Source organism: Urocitellus parryii, chromosome 13 (assembly GCF_045843805.1).
Source record: "Urocitellus parryii isolate mUroPar1 chromosome 13, mUroPar1.hap1, whole genome shotgun sequence".
In the NCBI taxonomy this organism is placed as follows: Eukaryota; Metazoa; Chordata; class Mammalia; order Rodentia; family Sciuridae; genus Urocitellus; species Urocitellus parryii.
The window spans coordinates 47,358,895-47,378,485 of record NC_135543.1 but is presented as its reverse complement, the minus strand read 5'-3'; positions in this window follow the sequence as shown (position 1 = coordinate 47,378,485).

Sequence of the window (19,591 nt, the reverse complement as noted above, 5' to 3'; positions counted from 1 at the left end):
ATTTGCATATACTTTTTTTGCATCAATTGTAGACTCCTTGTGAGTTATTATTAAAGGCTTGAATTCTTAAAACACACACACACACACACACACACACACACAAAAGAGGTGACTAAAGGAACACAGAATAGAATGTGTATCCTCAAAACCTCCTGCTTTGATGCAAGCTACTTTGTCCACTTTTCAGACCTTGGCTCACAGTTCACAGCAACAGTGGATATTTCCTCTTCCTCCTCCTTCCTCTTCTTTTCAGAGACACAGACAGGTTTATTTAGGAAAGTAGATACACATTCAAGGGAGCATGCAGGCCATTTCTAGAGGAAGAGACAGCCTGAATATGTCTTCTTGCACTCAAGTTACAAATAAGTTTATTTCTAAAAGGAAAGGCAAAGGAATTAACATTTACTTACTGTATAAAATACCTATTATAGGACAGACTCCACACTAGGTATCTTATTTGTTATCTCTTTTATTCCTCAAAAATCATTCCACGGCTTAATATTATTATCACCATGTTATAAATGAGGAACCTGAGCTGTAAATAATTAAGCAAATTTCCTCATGTTTCATGTTGGAAAGTTATGGAGCTGGACTTTCAATGCAGGTCTGACTGATCACTGGGCCATCATGTTTCTACTATACTATGAAGTTGACCAATAAGTATCAGGTTTTTAGAAGTAAGTTCCAGCTAAGGATAACTCCAGTCCTCTTTTCCCTTTCCACTTAGTAAAGGTTTGAAAGATTGTTGTTGTTTTTTAAGTATACATTCGAACCTTATTTTTAATGGTGCTACATGTACAGCAAACAGGTTTGACTGCATTCATTTTCAGTAGGCAGACTATAAGAAGAGTCAGAGTACCAGATCATCTTTTTCAGAAATAGCCTAGTATCAGGAGACATATTTTGGGGGAAATGGGCCTCAGCACTGTGTAAAAATGCAATACAAGGTACAGTCTTGCCCTTTTGGAAGGTTTGGAAGGAAGAACCACTTAGAAAATTGCTCATCTCCGCATGGTCCAGGTAGTCCCTGACTTGAAGACTCAGCATGCAAACAAATAAGCATCCAAGGAGGCCCTGCCACCACAGCTTTCAACTCTCTCTCCCTAAGAAGATTTGGTAGGAACTGCCACTGCTGAGTCTTCATATACCCAAGGATGTCCTATTCTTATGGGCAGGGACCATAAAGGACAGGATTCTGTGTCAAACTTTTCCCCAAAAAATGATACATATTTTTGTTAGATTCCATTCCTGAATCTTTAGAATTTAGTTCCATCGTGAGTTAAATGGACTCATGAAGCAGTTTGAAATATATGTACCATTTATTGCCTTAGCCACCATGTATAAAGTTATTTCTACAGGAAAATACACCTGAACTTCTAAACAACTGACTTACAAGCAAACCAGGAGAACACAACCTATCTGTAAGTTAGCGAGGGGGGATGGGCGTGGGGAGGCTGTTTGTATGGGACTGTTAAATACTTATCTATGCCCAGGAGACATCACTATGGACTAGAAAGGTAAGAGATCACATTTCAGAAAAGTCCAGGGATGGATTTCAACTGGGCTTTAGAAGGACAATATTCCACTCTAGATAGCTTGCCTTCTGATGGAAGAGGAATACCCAACTGCAGATTCAGATTGGCAGAAGTTGGATAGCTTTCTTAAGTTGTGGAAGATATAGGCAAGCTTTAAAACTTGAGAAAAGGAAATACTCACATAGGAATCCATGAAAAGAATAGACTTTTCTCAACTGAAACAGAAGGTCTAGTTTGGGAAATGGAATTTAAACAGTTGTGGCTGTGGCTCAGTAGTGCCTATATCGTATCACTGAGGGCCCAATGAAGAGGCAAAACCCACACCATTTCAACAAAGAAAATTCAATATAAAGAATTATTAACTAAGTATAAAGTTGTTAAGTAAGGACTTGAAAGAGTAAAAAGAGAATTCTAAGATATCGTGGAGGTAGCACCCACAGGAAACGCAATCACCCCTACAGCTGGAGAAAAAGGGGAAGAAAGAGTTTTAAAATTTAATAGCTTAAAGGAAGAGATTTATGTATCTAGAACCCAAACCTCCAAGGAGAGGCTGGAGCTAGATTCTCTGAGGGGATTCAGTGAGACTGAAGTGCAGAAGCAATGGCAAGCTGGAAGGAACTGGGGCCACCAATGTGAAAAAATGAGGCGGGAGTTATACTCCCAGGAAAATAAGCACACAAGAAACAAGAGCAGCAGAAAGTCCCTAGTACCTTTCAGACCTCCAATCCCCTTCTAGCACCCCCAATAACAGACTCAACAGGGATCCAGGTGACACAGCAGAAATGTAGCCTACAGAGTGGTAGCCCAGACTATAAAGTGGGGGTTGCACTGAGCCAGAACAGCTTAATAAATGCCCTGGGTCTGAACCTAGACTACCTTGAATGTTGGGCTTAGAAATTTTGACTGTCTTCTAAAAAGGAAACAAAGTTTTTATAGAAAACGTATATGATAAAAGTAAAGTTTTAAGGAGTTTAATCTGGTTGCAATGTTGGGAATGAGGAAACTAAAAGCAAGAAGACCTATTAGGATACCATAGTACTTTAGAGTCAGAATAAAGCAGGCAATGCGGATATGAGAAGGAAAGTATCAATGCAAGAGGTGCACACATAGAACCAACAGCAGGTGTGACCAGCATATGAGAGGGAAAATGAGTAAAAACTCAAAGAGGGTCACATGCTTTGAATATATTTGTGTGAAATGAATTTGCAAATGATTCCAAAGATAACTGTTATAAGGCCATATAAAACTGTTCTATTTAGATTATGATGAAGGAAACTATCTAAATCTATGAATTTAAAAAAAATTATTAGGGGACTGCTGGTTTGTAGTTTAGCATATAACAATCTGGAAATCATCATTTCATCCTAAAAACAATTTTTTTAAAAAAATGAGGGAAAAAAAACAACCTCTCTCTTTAAACCCATCATAAATGTGGAGTTGCAAGAAAAACCACTGCTCCCAAAACTAGAGATACTGACAGGCAAATGCAGAAAATCTTGGCAAGCCAGAGCAGAAATCCACTAGCATAAACTGTAGGAAGCACTGCCAAGGTAGGGAAACCTGAACTGTAACTGATGAATTGCTGGAGGCTCAGCGCAGACAAGTCTAAGATATTAAAAACTCTAGGGAGACTCAGTCATCAAGCCCTAAACACTTCTGCAAATTTTGCCTCCAGGAGTTCAACCAGATTCTCACAAGGAGTATGAGAGAAAAATTCTTTCATGCTTCCCACCGAGGGAAGGGAAAATTAAACATTTTTTTAATATACCAGAGCACTATTCTTCCTTCACAGAGGATCTACCCTCAGGAGAAATTATTTAACCAGAACTAAACCTGCTATGTTTTTAACAGAGCCTAACTGGGGTAAAGGGCAATATTCCACTCTAGACAGCTTTTGCCTTCTGTGTGACAGAAAAGGAATACCCAACTGCAGTCCTCTCTACTCTGTCCCACTGAGGAGGAGGAAAGGTGGACTGAAAAACATGCTTCATAGTTCCTTCTTGGTTCAGGGTCACAAAAAAAAAATGAGATTTATTCACGGGCCTCACGAACACTTTCCCCTCCCCACATCTTACCACTGCATTACTAAAGGCCTATTTAGAGAATTTTCTGTTACCTGGTACATCATATATGGCAACTAAGAAAAAATTACAAGACATACTAAAAAGAAAAGAAAAACACAGTTGAAGAGACAGAGAAAGCACCAAACTCAGAGTAAGATGCCTCAGAAGGGTTGGAGTTATCAGATCAGGACTTTAAAACAACTATGATAAAGATACCAACTGTGCTAATGGGTAAAGTAGACAGTATGCTGGAACAGATGGGCTATATAAGCAGAAAGATGGAAATTCTAAGAAAGAACCAAGAAGAAATGTTAGGAATTAAAAATACAGGATGGAAATGAAGAATGCCTATGGTGACTTTAATGGTAAATTGGATACAGCTGAAGGGAAAATAAATCTCTGATATTGGGGATATATCAATGAAAACCACCAAAACCAGAAAGCAAAAAAAAAAAAAGAAAAGAAAAAAGAAAAAAAGAAGAAGAGGAAAAAGAAGAAAAAAACTGAATAAAATAAGAGGACATCCAAGAACTGTGAGACCACTGCAAAAGGTACAACATATACATAATAGGAATTCAAGGAAAATAAAAAGAGACAAAAGAAATATCTGAATTAATGACATCTGAAATTTTCTCCAAAATATTGCCACAAACAAAACTACAGATCCAGAAAGCTCAAAGGAATGGAAGCAAATTCCAAAATAATAAAAATGTTATATGTATATATAATAAAAATGTTATATATATGGTATATATATAAATGATATATGAATATATCATTTCAAACTATAGAAAGTCAAATATAAGCAAAAAATCCTTAAAGAAGCCAGAGGGGGAGAAATACCTTACCTGTAGAGGAACAAAGGTCAGAATTGCATTTGACTTCTCCTCACACACCATGTAAGCAAGTAGAAAGAGAAGTGTTTAAACTGTTGGTGGGAGCAGGAAACACCAACCTAAAATTCTGTACCTGACAAAATTATTCTTCAACTCTACCAAAACTTTACAATTTCTTCCAGAAGATGGCAGCAAAAGGAATATCCTAACTCATTATTGAAGCCAGCACTACCTGAATACCAAACCAAAGATGTTACAAAAGAGAAGTCAAAATCAATATATCTCGTGAATAGATGTAAAGGGCTTCATCAAAATATTAGAAAATTGAATTCAATAAGGTATTCAAAGTATTATACAACACAACCGAGTGAGATTTGTCTAAGATATATGAAGTTGATCCAACATTTGAACATCAATTATTGTCATCTATCACATCAAATTAAAGAAGAAAAATCATATAATCATATCAATAGATGCCAAAAAAACTTTGACAAAATGCAACACCCATTTATTTAAAAACTCTCAGTAACCTACAAATAGAGAGAAAATTCCTCAACTCAATGAAGAGCAGAAAAAACATACAACTAACATCATATTTAATGGTAAGAAACTTAAAGCTCAGTAGTGTGTGTGTGTGTGTGTATAATATATATATATATATATAAAATGCACCAATTTTTAAAAAAAAGAAAATCAATGCTTTTCCCAGAAGATCAGGAACAAGCCAGGATGTCCCATCTCACCACCTGCATTTAAACATTTTTCTGGAAGTCATAACTAATACAAAAAGATGAAAAGGAAATAAAATGTATATACATTGGAAAGAAGAAATAATAATTCTTTATTCATAAATGCCATGATTGTCTATTCAGAAAAACTGAAAGAATTAACAAAAATATTTCTGGAACTAATAAGCAATTACAGCATGGTTGCAGTATATGAGGTTAATAAAAAAAAAGTCAATCGCTTTTCTGTATATTTGCAATGGAATTTAAAGTTAAAAGCACAATACCATTTGCGTTAGCATTCCCAAAATTAGATGTTTGGGTATAAATATAACAAAACATGTACAAGACTTAAAAAAGAAAAGCTACAAAACTCTGTTGAAAGATATCAAAGAATTAAATAATAGAGATATTCAATGTTCATGGACAGAAGACTCAATATTGTCATGTGTCAGTTCTTTCCAGTTTGATCTATAAATCCAGTGCAATGTCAATCAAAATCACATAAAATTATTTTGTAGCTATCAACAAACTGATTTTAAAGCTCATAAAGAACAGCAAAAAAAAACCAGACTAGTCAACATAATATTGAAGAAGGAGAAAAAGTTGGAACACTGAAACTAACTGACTTTAAGACATGCTATAAAGATATAGTAATCAAGTATGCAGTATTAGTGAAAGGATAGAGAAATAGATCGAAGTAATAGAACACAAAGCCCAAAAATAGCCTGACATAAAGTTACTCAACTGATCTTTGACAAAGAAGTAAAAGCAATGCAATGATGAAAAGATAGTCTTTCAACAAATGGTTCTGGAACAACTGAACATCTCCATGTAAAATTAAATAAATAAAACTGACACAGACCTTAAGCCCTTCTTTCTTTTTTTAAGATTATTTTTTATTGATTAAAACATAAATGACAGTGGAATGCATTAAAATATTTATTACATAGCACAATTTTTCATATGTCTGGTTTTATATAAAGTATGTTGACACCAATTCATGTCTTCATATATGTACTTTGGATGATGATATCTATCACATTCCAGCATCCTTTCTAACCCCCTGCCCCCTCCCTTTCCCTCCCACCCCTCTGCCCTATCTAGAATTCATCTATTCCTCCCATAGTCCCCTTACCTACCCCACTATGAGTCATCCTCCTTATATCAGAGAAAACATTTGGCATTTGTTTTTTGGGGATTGGCTAACTTCACTTAGCATTATCTTCTCCAGTGCCATCCATTTACCTGCAAATGCCATGACTTTTATTGCTGAGTAAAATTCCATTAGACAGTGGCTACATTTTTTTTATCCATTCATCCACTAAAAATTAACCTGAAATGGATCACAGATTGTTTTAGTCAACTTTTTCATTACTGTGACTAAAGGACCCAATCAGCACAATTGTAGAGGAGAAAAGTTTTGAGGGCTCATGGTTTCAGAGGTCTTAGTCTATAGAAGGTCAACTGCATTTCTCAGGGCTTGGGGTGAGGCTAAGCATCATGGTGGGAGAGTGTGGAGGAGGAAAGCAGCTCATGTCTTAGTGATCAGGAAGTAGAGAGAGAGCTCTCTACTTGCCAGATACAGATATATACTCCAAAGCCATGCCCCCAATTCCCACTCCAGCCACACCCTACCACTTTACTCACCACTCAGTTAATCCCATCAAGTGGTTAATTTACTGATTAGGTTAAGACTTTCACAACCCAATCATTTCTCCTCTGAACCTTCTTGCATTTTCTTACACGTGAGTCTTTGGGGGACACCTCACAACCAAACTATAACACAGACCTGAATGTAAAATTCAAAACTATAAAAGTCCTAGAAGATAACATATAGATGAACTTGGGGTGGTGATAGCTTTTTAGATGTGACACCAAAGGCATAATCAATGAAAAAAAAATATTTGATAAGCTGGACTCCATTAAAATGAAAATTTTCTTTTCTGTAAAAAAAAAACACAGTCAAAAGAATGAGAAGACAAGACATAGACTGGGAAGAAATGTTTGCAAAAGACATATCTGAAAGAGAACTGTTACCAAAAATAGACAAAGACCTCTCAAAACTCAACAATAAAAACACAAGCACCCCAATTAAAAAATGTGCTGAAGACTTACACAAACATCTCACAAGGTATAGATGGCAAATAAATATGAAGAGATAGTCCACATCATAAGTCGTCGGGAAAATTTAAATTAAAACAACAATGAGTTGCTACTAAAAAACTATCAGAACAGCTAAAATCCAGAACACTGACATCACCACATGCTGGTGAGGATATGGAGCAATAGAAACTCTCTCATTCCTTGCTAATAGGAATGAAAACTGGTACAGCCACTTTGAAAGATAGTTTGGCAGTTTGTTACAAAACTAAATATACTGTCATCATATGATCCAGCAAACACTCCTTGTTATTATCCAATGGAGTTATTTTTAAAATATTTCCATACCAAAAACTGCACTGGCAGGGTATAGTGACACATGCATATGATCCTAGCAATGCGGAAGGCTGAGGCAGGAGGAACACAAATTTGAGACCAGCCTAGGCAACTTAGCAAGATCCTATCTCAAAAAAAAAATTGAAAGGTCTAGGGATGTAGCTCAGTGATAGAATGCTCCCCTGGGTTCAAGTCCCAGTGCCACAAGCAAACAAACATACAAAAACCCTGCACTGTTCTCTTTTCCTCCAACTTCATCAGACCACAGCCCTTCTGGAAGGGTTTATATGGCTAACAAAAAACTTTATTTGGTATCACTTTGAGGATGTTTATATTCAATGGGGCAGTATTCAAAAGACCAAATGCTGATTTGGTCTTTAGGCACAAAAAAATGAGCTGTTGGGGGTTAGTTGGTGGAGAGCAACATAGCTAGTGTCAGTTGACAATCTACTTCATATATTCATTAGATATGCTCTGTCAAGACTAATCCCAGTATGTGGGAGCTACAATACTATGGTTTTTGTGTCTGGGCTTTAAGTCCTCAAAATTTCAATACTAGAAGATAACATTCCTTGGTGTGCATTCTATTAATAAGTGTCCCAAGGAAAGCATTTTGAGTTGTTTGTTTTGAAACCACATATGAACAACAGCATTTTTTATGTATATGCTTCATACCCACTAAGTTTTCAATTATGAATTAATTAATTGTTGATATTTCTAGTACTCAGATTTTCCCCAGCTGAAATTAGAATTTATATATGAGCAGGGTGTTCTTTGGCTCCACTGTTTTAAATGACTAAATAGATGATTTTGTTGAGGAGGCAGAGGCAGGAGGATCATAAGTTTGAAGCCAGCCTTGGCAACTGAATGAGACCCTCTCTCAAAATTTAAAAATAAATAAATAAGAAGGGCTGGGGGTAGCTCATTAAAGCACCCTTGGGTTCAGTCCTCCAAATTGGAAAAAATGGTATTCCACTCAGGGAAATAATAAAGCAAGCAAGATTGCCTATGATACCCAACTGGATTTCAGAGCCCTTCTCTCAAATCATTTGGAATCCTATTGGGTAGAAAAGGAGCCACAGACAATCCTGGAGTAGTTATAGTAATGATAGCAATAAGAAGAAAAATATTGCCTTATATTTCTAAAGAGCTGTCTCAGAAAATTTATATGCATCCCCATGAGCCTCACTTTTGTGGGGCCCTTAACTATTTATTCTGGCCCAACTACTCTTATAGGGACCAACTATATGTTGACTCAGATCAGCTTTATATGGGCACAATCTGAAAGTTTCTTCTAATACTCACCTCATCACTGTTGGGAAAAGCGGTCATCATGGGCCTTGAGTGTCACTAACAATTCTTGCTAAATATGCAACTTGCAAGGTTTATACATTTCTTGACGCTAAGAAGTTTCTATAGCTACTCATATGGGCAATGAAGAAGGTCAGGGTGATCACAGTCTGATTATCATTTTCAATCCTGGATAGATGGTGGCTACTTTGTTTGCTTTCTGCTTGTCTTCTTTCTTTCTTTCCTTCTTTTTAAATTTTTGTTCTTTTTTAGATATACATGACAGTAGAGTGTATTTTAACATACATACATGAAGTATAACTTACTCTAATTAAGATACCATTCTTGTACATCATGGTTGTACATGATGTGGAGTTTCACTGGTTGTGTACTCATATATGAACATAGGAAAGTTATGTCCAATTCATTCTACTGTCTTTCCTATTCCTATTCCCTCTCCCTCCCCTTCATGTCAAATGTTCTCTCTGATATGGGATGCTAACACCACAAGGGAGGGGTGAACAGAAGTTATGCTTGCTCTTGAAGTGCTAGGTCCTTGGCCCTGACTTTTGTGGCCACAACACAAACACATTGTGTGCACAGAATCCATCTGGACCCATCAAGTAACCTCCTCAGGCCTGAGGGTAAGGGAAATGCTAATTCTCATGTTGCTTGTTGTGCCATGAATAATAATTTTTGTCACTGTCCCAGGAATCTTGTGTCTTCTGCCAGTGTCCTGAAAACAATAACAGGTTAAATTATAAGTAGAATAAGTAGGATCCAAACATGTAAGAAGATAAAATCACACCCTAGACCCAACACTTTTGAGGACAAGGATGGGATACTGATAGAAACATAACTTCTATAACAGAAAGGATAAAGGCCCTATGGACCAGATTCAGAGATAAAAAGCCTTCCTAAAATACTCTTACCAAGGTAAGGTTGTACAGTATGGGATCCTCCACTGCCTACCTGACAGTGAAGAGAAGTAAATATTTAAAGGATGACATTGTGGAGAATAGTACATAGGGTTCTCAAAAACAAAACTAGATATACCATATGGTCCACTTCTGGGTATATACCTAAAAGAAATGAAACCAGTATACCAAAGAGATATCTTCATTCCCATGTTTATTGTAACACTATTAACAATAGCTAAGATAAGGAATCATCCTTATCCTGTAGGTGCCCATTAACAGATGAATGTATAAAGAATATCTGGTATTTAAATAAATAAATGTATGTGTGTGCGTGCGCATACACACACACACACAATGGAATATTACTTAGCCATGAAGAAAAATAAAATCCTGCCCTTTATAACAGAATGGATGGGAACTGGGGGACATTATGTGAAGTGAAATAAGCCAGACACAGAAAGATAAAACTGCATAGTATCTTTCATCTGTAGGAGCTAAAAAATGTCAACCTGAATGTAGAATAGCAATTACTAGAAATTGCGAGGGGGCAGGTGGCAGAAGACATGAGGGTGAATAAAGGTAACTGGATAATGCATACAAAAGCAGTTACATATATGGAATAAGTTCTGGTGTTTGACACACAGAAGGATGACTATAGTTCACTTAATAGAAGTACTACACATTTTATTAAGATCTAGACAAGAAGAGATCAAAAATTCCAAACATAAAAAATGATGAAAGGGAAACATTAATTACCCTGGTTTCATCATCTCACACTATATGCATGTGTTGAACTATAACAATGAATCCTATGAATGTATATAATTAATACATGCTAATTGAAAACAAAATGGTTTAAGACTGAAGAACCAAACATAGAATTAAAACAACTCACTTAATGTACCTTAGATACTGCTTACACCCACCCCCCTGACAGGTGGGCAATGAAAAAGACGTGATTATGAAAATGGAGCAACAAAACCTGGCTCGAACGAAGAGAGAACATATTGATGACTGCTTAACTAAGGAGACCAACTCCACTGTCAACTGAAAGTCACCGCCTCTCAAAAGAGGCTCTGTTTTAGTCAGATTTTTCATTGCTGTGACCAAAAGACCTGACAAGAACAGTTAGAGGAGGAAAAGTTTATTGGGGGGGGGCTCATGGCTTCAAAGGTCTCAGTCTATGCACAGCCGGCTCCATTCCTTGGGGCTCGAGGTGAGGCAGAACATAATAGCAGAATAATGTGGCAGAAGAAAGCAGGTCAGGACCAGGATGTGTCCACCAAGAAAGAGAGTGAGAGCAAGAGAGAAAGAGAGAGACTCCACTTGCCAAGGACAACATATAGACTACAAAGTCGTGCCCCCGATAACCTACCTTCTCCAGCCATCCTCCACCTGCCTTCAGTTATCACTCAGCTAATCCCTATCAGGGGATTAATGCACTGATTAGGTTAAGACTCACATAACCCAGTCATTTTACCTCTAAACTTTCTTGCATTGTCTCATACATGAGCTTTTGGGAGACACCTAATATTATCTAAACTATAACAGGCTCATCTCCTTTCACCTTCTGCCTGGTTAGCAGTCAAGAAAAAGAAAGGAACACACACACACACACACACACACACACACACACACTCTATATAGGCTCATTGTGAAAATCTGGTATTTTCCCCTGACCATTCTGGGGCATGATACTAGTTTCTTTCCTTTAATAGCAACCCTAGGTCAACATGCTTGATACACTCTCTAGGTGCCACCCTGGCTAAAAGGGAGCCTAAAAGATTTAAACAATTCTTATTAAGCTGCTGGATTCCATTACTGAACTAACACAGTCTTGACCAAAATGATAAAAGTTGAATGTAGGAATGACCTCTTGGTTTAGTATACTATCACCCCATCCCTCTAAGGGAGCCACATGGAACAAAGTAGGAGGGAAAATGGATTTTTGTAAATTTTATAAAAATACCCATCTCTCTTATATCTGTCTACTGCAGTTGGAAGGACATAATTGGAGAAAAGGTGAAGCTAGCACTAGTGGAATGGTGCATGCAGACTTTTACAGTGGTGGAGGGAGAATAATAATCATAGAGAAAACACTTTAGACCCCAGTAGTAAAGGGTGAAATATTAATGATTCCTAGTTTTCCAGAGATATCTTTGGGGCCTTTCTCACCAGAGATATCAGGAAGCTAATCTCTTAGGTAGTGGTCTCTCCCCAAAGTTCAAAATAATTAGTGTGGTAAGCTCTCTGTGTCCTCAACGCACCAGAAGACAACCACAACTACTACCCAACCTGAGGGGAAAAAATATAAGGAAAATCAGAACATGCACTTATTTGACTATTTAGCACTTTGTGACAAAGTAACCCCATTGGTTTATACATGGAAAGAGACCCAAAAAATTTACATTCTCTATCAAACAAACAAGGGAAGAATTATGGGAAGAGGATGGTCTCTTCCTTACTATAAATGCAGATTTCTTAGCAAAAGATTCTCTTTTATAGAAATAGGAAGAAAGCAGATAGTTTACATTCCTGTCCCACTTCTTACTACCCCATATAGCATAGCTTCAGTTAGATATTTGATTTTTCCAGGAGCTTGGAAATGAAATATATATCAGTGAAAGGGAGGAGTATGATGTTAAAATATATTCCTTATATTAAATAGCATTATTTTCATGTCAATGTATAAGAATGTTCAGTGAGAAATTCATGAAGACTGGACTTAGTTAGAGCCAATGAAGATATTTCCTTAAGAGAAGCCAAGCAATGATTCTGGTTGGGAGATGATGGATGAGGAGCAGTTCCAAATGACCACTTAAGGCCGTTAGGCATTAAAGATTAAGGTTCTGATCCTAAGTAAAACTTCTCTGAGGTTTAAGGGCTCAGGAAAAGCAAATTGTGGGAAAATATAAACAAAGTAATGATACCCAAGTATTAGAGGGTAGAAGTCTTGGGGGAAAAACCTATTTCATATTTCAATTATATTTTGTGAAAAAGGCAAACTCGGGTCACATTAAAGCAGGTCACATTAAAACATAATAAAAAGAAAACAGGTTTCGATAAGGAAAATGCTATCATTTGAGACAACATGGACAAACCTGGAAGATGCTATGTTGAGTGAAATAAGGTAGGCTGGGAAAGACAAATACTGCATGACCACACTCATACGTGGAGTCTAAAATGTTGAGCTCCGAAGCAGAGATCAGAATGGCAACTACGAGGGGCTGGGAGATGTTGGTCAAAGGACACAAAATTTCAGTTAAACAGGAGGAATAGGCTCAAGAGATTTATTGTACCACACAGTGACTATAGTTATTAGTAATGTATTATATTCTTGAAAACAGCTTAAAGAGTACTTTTAAAGTGTTCTCATCACACATACACTCAAAAATGAAAAAAATATGTGAGGTAATATACATGTTAGCATGATTTAGCTAACTTGTAGCTAATTTAATTTTAAAATCAATTTTTAAAAATCTCATATAGTTACTCGCTATATTAGTTCAGACAAGATATTTAACTTCTCTGAATTTCTTGTCCCTCACTTACAAAATAAGAGATAACATTGCCCTACCTCAGAGAGTCATTGTGAGAGTAGAGAAGACAATAATGGAAAACACTTAGTACAGAGCTTGACTGCATGTGGGTCTTTAATAATGATTCTTGCTAGTAAAGGAAACACAAAACAGTAGAACTATACAAGACAAAAGAAATGAGCAGGTTAAACTTCAATGAAAAATGACTCTGTTGCTTGGGCCCTCATAGAGAAGACAAAGATGGAATACAACGTGGACCTTTTGTAGGTTATTATTCTGTCTTTGGAAATTTTTACTCTGTTTTAAGTTTCCCCAGGAGATAATTCTCTATGTTGTCCATTTGCTTTTTATTATGGCTAAGGACAATAGGGCATCTTCTTCAGCAGACAAGAGAGACTCACCAAGTGACAAGGGCTTCCCCAGCATCACTTGCCCCATAGAATCTCCAGAGTGAGATAACAGCAGATCACTCAGAATGTCCAAACGTATGTGGGTCCAATGTATTCGAATGGTCACTTTACTCTTTCTATATAGTTTTACTTCAGTGTATGTTACAAGACAAAAGAAAACGTTTCCAAGACAATACCACACAGATTATTATGGTTTGGATATGAGATGCTTGTTCCCCAAAAGTTCCTGTGTTAATGCAAGAATGTTCAGAGGTGAAATTATTAGATTATGAGAGTTGTAACCTGATCAGTCCATCCTAGTTTGAATGGACTGAGTGATAAATATAGGCAGGTGGGACGTGACTGGGGATGTGTCCTGGAAGGGGGCATCTTCCCTATTGACCCTTCCCCAGTCCCTCCCCAATTCCAACTCCTGTTTCCCTTCCATGTCCTCCTCAACTTCCTTCCACCACGCCCTTCTGTCATAATGTTCTGCCTCCCCTTGAGCCCAGAACAATGGATTTAGCCCACCATGGACTAAATCTATGAAACCGTAAACCCAAAAAACTTTCCTTCCTCTAAGTTGTTCTTGTCAGATATTTTGGTTACAGCAGCACAAAGATAACAACATGCAGATACAGGAAATTTCTCAAGAAAAGTTTAAAGATGTTTCTCAAAATACTGATGAGCTCCCAGATACTCAGTCACAAGGCCTGAAAGATCTTCAGTGAAATGAAATTTCACTGAAGAGTACATTCCAAAGGGAAAGCTGAGATCTGCTTTATTTCTCCTCTTTTTGAAATGATTTTTAAATGAATAAACATATTAATGACAAAAATACATCTATAAAGTAAATCCATGTCTGAATCTTTCTTGGAAGAGCCTTGGGTTGGAAATTCAAGGCATGTATGCTCTGAGGGCAAAATCTCAAAACATTTGTATATATGCTTTTAACTACATTTAGCAGAAGGAAATGACCACAAGAAGGGAGATGGTTCATATTTGCAGGCTTCTTGAAACACCATGTTAAACCAGCCCCTTGTTGTGCTCTTAATTCTATATAAAGATCCTTGGGAATCACCTCAGAGTCTGAGAAAGGACACTTTCATGTCTGAATCACAGCATGCAGAGAGAAGTATTGTAGAAATGGCCTACACTGACAAGAAGCCAAATAGAAAATTCTCATCTTCAACAGCTCTGACAGGTAGTAGCACCCAGCTTCTTTTTCATTATATCCAAGAACTGGGGACTCATTGTCACTTAGGATAAACCATTTTTGTATTTGAACAGTTGAAATTTTCTGGAAGTGCTTTTGGAAAGTGGTCAAAGGCAGACAGTAAGCAATAATCCTATCCTTCTAGGCAGAAAAGTTCTCTACCTTGGAGTGTAGGAAAGCATACTATGAAATTAGGCTGAATAAACCAAAATGGTTTGTCAGGGACTGTCCTGGGTTTAGTACTGAAACTACTGTGTTCCAAAAAAAAAACCTATGTGAAATATTACATAGGGCTAAAAATCTCAGGCTTTCTAATCACACAGAGCCTAAGCTGGAGCCCTAGCTTCACCATTTAACATGTTGCATAGCTTTAGACAACTCTGTTTTTCAATCTAAGCAGCAATTTCCTTACCTACAAAATGAGATAATAATATCTACCCTTCAGAGTTGCTGTAAGGACAAAATTGGTAATATATGAGCTAAACAGAGAGTCTGGAACATAGTTTATAAACACTAATGAGTACATCCATGGTAAATATATTATAATGTGGATTGACCCAAAATTTCCTTCCCTGCAATTTTCAATCATAATCTTGCTTTCATCCTTTGAACACTGAAGAACAAGTCTGACTCTTCCAATATCTAAAGGCACTAGTATGCTCCACATTGCCCCCTTTCCACTCCCAACCTGCACCACTCCAAACATCCTTTCCAGACTAAACATTCCTGGTGCCTTTGACCATTGCTCAAGTGACATGTTTTCCAGAACTTTGACCCTCTGGTTAACCTTCTTCTAGATTCTCTCTCCCTCTCTTAAATTTCTGGCCAAGAACTGAATAAAACTCCCTTGATGTTGCCTGACCAGTGCAAGGACACTTGGACGACTACCTCGTTTCTTCTGGATACTCTATTTCCATCACATGACCTCAAATCACATTAGTATTTTGGCAGCCTTCACCCAGTTGGCTTATGTTAAGCTGACAGCTAACTCTCCTGGGCCTTTCTCTTTCTTTTATAAACTATTAAGCAAGATCTCCCTTATTCTGGTTTTAGCTGCTTTAAACACAAAAGCAAGAGTCTAAATTTATCCCTATTAATTTTAGTATCTGATTCCAGCCTTTCCTTTTAGGTCGTAGAGATTTTTATGGCTCCTTTGCCTGTTAACTAACAGATTATCTATTTTTCTCAATTTTGTGTCACCTTAAAATTTGATAAGAATACCTCAGACTAACCATTCAAAAGCCCCATCAAGACTAAGTCTGGTCAAAATTAATAAGCGCTACCATTTGATCAGTAATTCCTCTGAACTAGATACTGAGTTAGATATATTATGAACATAGACTAGTTTAACTGCACACAACCCTCCAAGATGAATATGATTGTCCTCTTCTTACAAATGAGAAAATTGAGACTCAGGAATGTCCAATGTCTTATGCAAAGTCAGATGGCTAATAAGTGTGATAGCTGCATTTTCAAACCATCTTGGTTGATATCAAGTCAAAACTTTCTGCAGAACTATTCTGTCTTTGGAAGGAAAGCTACTGAGTCCATGAAAAAATCACTAAGCCTAAGTTTTATTTGAAACCCACGTTAGGTAAACTCCAATCACGCCCATCCTTCCTGCCTTCCACTTTCCTGTGGTCCTCATCACAATAACCCACCATGGCAGCCTGGGCAGTAAAATCTTCTCCTATATTACTCTCCTTTTGCCAAGCCCTGTGCTTTTCTGCTCCATACTTCCTTTGCTGCCTTCCTCACACTATATATTTAGTATTTCAGTTGAGCTTTTAAGAAACTCTCCTACATTCTTATTCTTTTTCTATCACACATCCACTTTGCAAACCTTTCCATCCAACAAAAACTAAGGGCACCACTTTCCTCATCAACTTCTCTCTCAGAGATCTATTTATTCAACTGTTCCCGAATTTACAAATGATTACTCACTCTGGGCTCTGAGCCAGCAAAAGGAAAGAACAAGGAAAAAACAAAAGACATGGCTCCTACCCTCACAGAGTTTCTAATCTAGGAAAAGAACAGATGGAACAATTACAGAAATCAGTATATATATATATATATATATATATATAAATCTGTTAAGTGCTATAAAGGAGAAGTTAAATGTTCTGTGAGAATATACACAAGCACCTATTCTAGACAGTAAAAAAAGGACCTCACTTTAAGGAAATCTTTCTTGCATTTGTTAATAGCTTCTGCACCACTGTGATCAAAGTAACCTAACAAGAATGACTTAGAGAAGGAAAAGTGTATTGGGGACTCATGGTTTCAGAGCTCTCAGTCCACAGACAGCAAACTGCATTGCTGTGGACTCAAGGTAAGGCAGCACATCATGGGGAAAGAAGCCAGAAGAGGAAAGCTACTGAGCTCATGGTGGGGTCAGGAAGAACAGACAGAATGAGAGAGAAGGGACCACAGGGCAGATTCACTCTTCCCTGGCATGCCCTCAGTAACCCATCTCCACCAGCCACATCCCACCTTTTTATAGTTATCACCCAGTCAATCCATTCAGACTAGAATGGCTTGACTAGGTCACAACTCTCGTAATCCAATCATTTCACGTCCAAAAATTCCTGCATTAATTCAGGAGCTCTTGGGGGACACCTCATAACCAAACCATAACAGCATCTATTAGGTCTTAGATAGTAGCGATACCTATTAGAAATGATATAATATTGTTATGGTTTGGATGTGAGGTGTGCCCCAAAGCTCACATGTGAGATAATGCAAGAAGGTTTAGAAGAGAAATGACTGGGTTAAGCCTTAACCTAATCAGTGAATTAATCCCTGGTGGGATTAACTGGGTGGTAACTGGAGGCAGGTGGGGTGTGGCTGGAGGAAGTCTTTTACTAGGGGAGTGGCTATGGAGTATATATTTGTATCTGACAAGTAGAGTCCCTCGGTCTGCTTTCTGATCACCATGTGAGCTGCTTCCCTCTGTCACACTCTTCCACCATGATGTTCTGCCTCACCTTGAGCCCCTAGGAATGGAGCCGGCCATCTCTGGACAAATACCTCTGAAACCGTGAATCCTCAAATAAACTTTTTCTCTTTTATAATTGTGCTGGTTGGGACTTTTAGTCACAGCAATGAAAAAACTGACCAAAACAAATATGTAGGCACATAATTTTAAACAAAAGACCTAAACGTAGATTAACATTTATAGTACAATATGAAAGAATTACTGGCTGAAAAGGAGGACATCCCAGTCAAAGGAAAGAGCATATGCAAAGCTTTGGAGGAGGTTATATCATAATACATTTAAATGTCTGCAAGGAATTCACTACAGTTAAAGCACAGAATGTCTATAGGCACAGGGATGATTTTTTACCCTGTATGTTACACTGACTATGAAGTCTTAAAAGTAAAAATCCTCAAGAATTGATGGTGGTTCACAAAACAATATTCAGCTACAAATGAACTATCATTATAGTATTTGTGCTAGACAAAACCAGTAAATTCTGTGACTATTCTGAAAGAGATGGATGGTGTGTGTGTGCATCTGCATGCATGTACATGTAGCCAAGGAGGATCGAAGTTAAAACAAACTACTCTCCAAAATCACTTTACAAACATCCCATAACAGTTTGACCAGGAATTTGTTTGCAGTCCAGGTCATAACATTGTAAAACATAGCCAAAAGTGTAACTATGACACTGCATAAACAAAAGAAAAATAAAGTACAATTATCCATTACTAATCATGCATGCTGGCATGCATCTCATTAATTAGAGCAATCTAAAGAAGGTTTAAGTGTCCAACTGATGAAAGGAGTCTTTTAAAAGTTGGAATGTGGCACTGCTGTTTGTCTATCCTGGAAATGCTGCCTATGAACAGTCATTAATCTGAAGGGAATTATTACTTCCTTATGATATTCAACTTTAGATAATTTTCCCCTTGAACTTACCTGGAAATCTTTTCCATGGAAGGTTATGCTAAACCCTTTCCCCATTGGAAAATTCAACTCATCCTTCAATTTTATCTCCTGAAGCCCACTTCCTTTTATTCAGCTAGAATGTACCAACAGAGAATGTGTTTCTTTCCATCTCTCCCATATATGTTTCTGTCACTGTTGAAAATTATGGCAATGAAAAGGAGAAATACTAGGGAATTATATTGGCCCAATTGTATTGTTATATTGTGTGCATGTACAATGAATGTTATCATTATATACAACTAAAATGCAATCAAAATATGGAAAAATTTTAAAACAATTGTGGCAATGAGGGCTGGGGGTATAGGTCAATGGTAGAACACACACCTAGAGTACTTGAAGCCCTGGGTCCAATCCCAGCAATGAAAAAACAATAAAAGTATAGTAACTAATTTCAAATGGAGGGGGTTGAAGACCTGAATATGGAATTGTTAAACAAAATCACATCTTTAGCTACCACCTAAATAAACCAGATAATCTAAAAACTGAACTTTGAAATTTTTATTTATACTATGGTTTTTGTTTTTTGGTTTTGTTTGATAAATAAAGGGATAGTTGAAGTTTGGAGAAGTGACCTAAACCTCAAATGAAATCTTGGCTATCTTTATAAAAAAAAATTGCATAGCAGTAGGATTTTATTTTTACTTTTGATTTAAATGCTTCTTTTAATTTATTATTTCTTTTTTTAAA